General features: G+C 39.8%; 1 non-coding gene across 1 annotated transcript; it reads left to right on the top strand.

The window, feature by feature from the left end:
* The first annotated feature begins 1,628 nt into the window (after positions 1–1,628).
* Positions 1,629–1,736, top strand: LOC112082558. The gene has a single exon (XR_002897226.1). It is a non-coding gene; the product is annotated as a small nucleolar RNA R71 (small nucleolar RNA).
* Positions 1,737–3,423: the final 1,687 nt, after the last annotated feature.

Here is a 3,423-nt window from a genome sequence, read left to right as displayed (position 1 = left end):
TTTTTCCTTCAGGAACATTGATTATGGCTCCGGCTGTAGATAAGAATGGTCTTCCAAGAATAAGTGGATCCTTAGGTTCTCTTTCTAGTTTTAGAACTACAAAATCGGTGGGTATGGAACATTTTTCGATTTCTACAGAAACATCTATTAGGATACCTACGGGTTGTCTAACAGAACGATCAGCTAGTACTAAAGAAATTTTAGTAGGCTTGAAAGTGTGATGTCCTAAACGTTTTGCTACTGAAAGAGGCATCATGTTTATGCTAGAACCTAAATCACAGAGAGCATGTTCAAAAGCTACATCATTGATGGTGCATGAAAGTACGAAGCTTCCAGGATCGTTTTTCTTTTCAGGGATTCGGCTTTGCAGGATAGAACTACATTCATGGGTTATCATCATAAAGCCTTCTTCAAGAGTTGAGTTTGTTAAAATACCCTTCATGTATTTTCTTAAAGCAGGAATCATAGCACAAGCTTCTACGAAAGGTAATCTCACATTTAATTGATCGATTAACTCTTTCAGCTTAGCTTTTTCTTTCTCTTTCTTAGGGGCTTTTAAGGCTCTAGGATATGGAGGTTTAGGTTTATAGACATGAGTTGGTGGAGGTGGAATCGGGTCTTCGCCGAGAATTTCCCGGGATGAATGTTTTCTTACTTCTTCTCCATCCTTCTCTCCTACCACTTCTCTTTCAACATCTTCATTCGTGATTCTTTCTTTTTCTTTCTCCTTTTCCTTACCCTTTTCCTCATCTTCGGGATCTTTAGGAAATTCAGGCTCTTTGTAAGCTAATCCACTCCTAAGTGTGATAGCTTTCACATCATCGGAGGGATCTGCTTCACTTGAACTTTCGAAAGAATTTTCACTAGGTTCCTCCTCAGGTTTATCTAAATTTTTAGAATTGGTTTTGATCATCAGGCTGAGGAGGGTGGAAAATTTTTCATCAAAATCCTCTTGCATCGTTTTTAGTTCAGATCTAAGATCACTAATCTCTTGAGACCTAGATTTTTCAAGCTCTAAATTCTTTTTGTTTAGGTTTTCAGCTTCAGAAGAGGGAAAACTAGGATAGGGAACATGATTAGATTGAATAGCCAAGATTGGTTCGGAAGGTGGTGTCCAGTTAAGCTTGGAAGACAGTTTCCCGCGGTCAGAAGGCTCGCGACCGCGGTGAAACATGTCTTGGCCAAGGTCAGAACAGCCACGACCGCGGTGAAACCTTGCTTGGCCGCGGTCCGGATGAATGGACCCGCGGTGATCAGAAACGAATGGAAAATCTTGAATTTGATAGACTTCTGCAGTGTTAACCATCCCTTGACCATAAGAATCCATTGGGTTGTCCCAGCCATCAAAGTTACACGTATTGTGTACCCTATTTGGTTGTTGCAATCCAAGATGACTCATTATGTGACGGAGACACTTTATAACTTCCGAAATTTCTTCTTTCTTCTCAGGAAGTGCAGAATTACCAAAGGTTGTTTGATTTCGGATGTTGTTTCCTAAATTTTTAATGAAAACGTGAGCATCTTCTACAGATCTAGTTGTGAAATCTCCATTACTTGCTATGTCGAAAGAGTGTCGTAACTCTGGAGTTATACCGCGATAGAAGATACCCAGCAGGTATTCCTCGGTATATCCATGGTGTGGACAATCTCTTTGGTATTCCCTAAATCTTTCCCAAGTATCTAAAAGATCTTCATCTTCTTTTTGTTTATAAGTTCTTATCTTCTTTCTTAAGAGATTTGAACGATTTCTAGTGTAAAAATGATTTAGGAAAGCAGTTCTACACGCTGCCCACGTTTTTAGTGAAGCAGGTGGCAAATATTTTAGCCATTTGCTGGCATTATCTCTAAGAGAGAATGGGAAAAGACTACACTTGTGGTAATCCCCATTTGCTGTAATGGTTGCACATAATTCTTCGAAAGTCTCGATATGGTTTATCGGGTTTTCGAATAAATAACCAGAAAATTGATTTTGTTGAACTAAATGGATATGGGGTACCTTAATTTCGGTTTTGCCATCCTCAGGTAAGGCTGGTTGAATAGCTCTTCGATCTCCCATGAACTTTTCGAGTGAATCGAAACTTCCAATCAGTTCATCATCATCTTTGTGTTTGACCGATCCGATTAGCTCATTGTCATCATAAATCGGTTCGTCAAACTCATCATCAGTCAGGTCATCATCATCGATCGGATCACCATCCACACGATATGGTGGATCACCAAGAGTTCCGGGAACATGTTCCCGGTCTCTCATTGTAGAGAAACCTGAAAAATTCAAAAGAACAAGTAAAAATAAACAAGTGTTCTAATGGATTTAAGCTGGGATTCGCAACGAAACAAATCAAAGTCCCCGGCAACGGCGCCAAAAACTTGATTGAGAGCAAAAACGGGGTTTGTTGTTTTTCGTTCTACTAAGCTTCAGGTTTTAAATTTATAACCCCTAAATGTCTGCAAGTGCACATATGTGCGCCGTAGTACTTAGGGTATCGATCCACAAAGACTTAGTTGTTTCAGTACGAATTCACTGCAACGCTTAAATCAGATTAGAACTAAACAGGTTAGGTTTTGGTTTTGTGTTTTGATTGTCACTAAATCTAAATTAGAAAGCAAGTAAAAAGCAATTGAAAAACGAAAGCAAGTAAAACAAGTAAAAAGCGATTAAACCAAGGGCGAATGAAAGCAGGTAATAAGCGAATGAAAAGCAAATAAAATCGAAGGTTGTAAGCAATGAAAGACAAACGTTGGGCATCAAGGGGTTTCGCAGGGGTTCATGGACTAAGATATGTCAATTTTAAACAAGTGATAAAGGTAATCAACTACGTATGTTCTAGAACTCGAGGCACGGAAGTATGAATAGCCTACTTTCGCAGCACTAAACAATTATCTCTCGCAACCCTGATCAGTTGGTTTCCACTCTGATCCTGGAAGGGAGAAGATGCAATAGCAGAACAAGACTCATCAACATTCACAACTCAACTACAGGTAGGTTTCCACTCCTGTAGAAGAATTGCTCGTTTCACCCTAGTTCAGACAATCAATGAAAGCTTTCGCAACATATCATATCAGATTGGCTTCTAAGTGGCCAGCAAAGAATCACGCAGTAAGATTAAAGGCAAACGAAGAACATCTAGAAGATTAATAATCCTAAATCTATCGATTCATAAGCAAAGACACATGAAATTCCCTTTGAACAATCCCATTAAACCCAACTGGGTAACTACTCAAACATATTGTAAACAATCATCACAGAGTATTGAAAGTGCAGGAAATTAAAAAAAAAGGAAGAAGAACGAGGAACGGAGGCGACGACGGAGGCGCGATGATGCTCTCCAGCGGCGGTTCCTCCTCCTTAAAACGGCGGCCTCCACTTTAGGGTTCCACACGAACTCTCTCTCTCTCCTTTGTCTATTAGTTTCGGTCTCTCCT

This window comes from Eutrema salsugineum, unplaced genomic scaffold, assembly GCF_000478725.1.
Source record: "Eutrema salsugineum unplaced genomic scaffold, Eutsalg1_0 scaffold_1, whole genome shotgun sequence".
Lineage (NCBI taxonomy): Eukaryota > Viridiplantae > Streptophyta > Magnoliopsida > Brassicales > Brassicaceae > Eutrema > Eutrema salsugineum.
The sequence above is the reverse complement of the archived record's forward strand: the minus strand, read 5'-3'. Positions and strand labels throughout refer to the sequence as shown.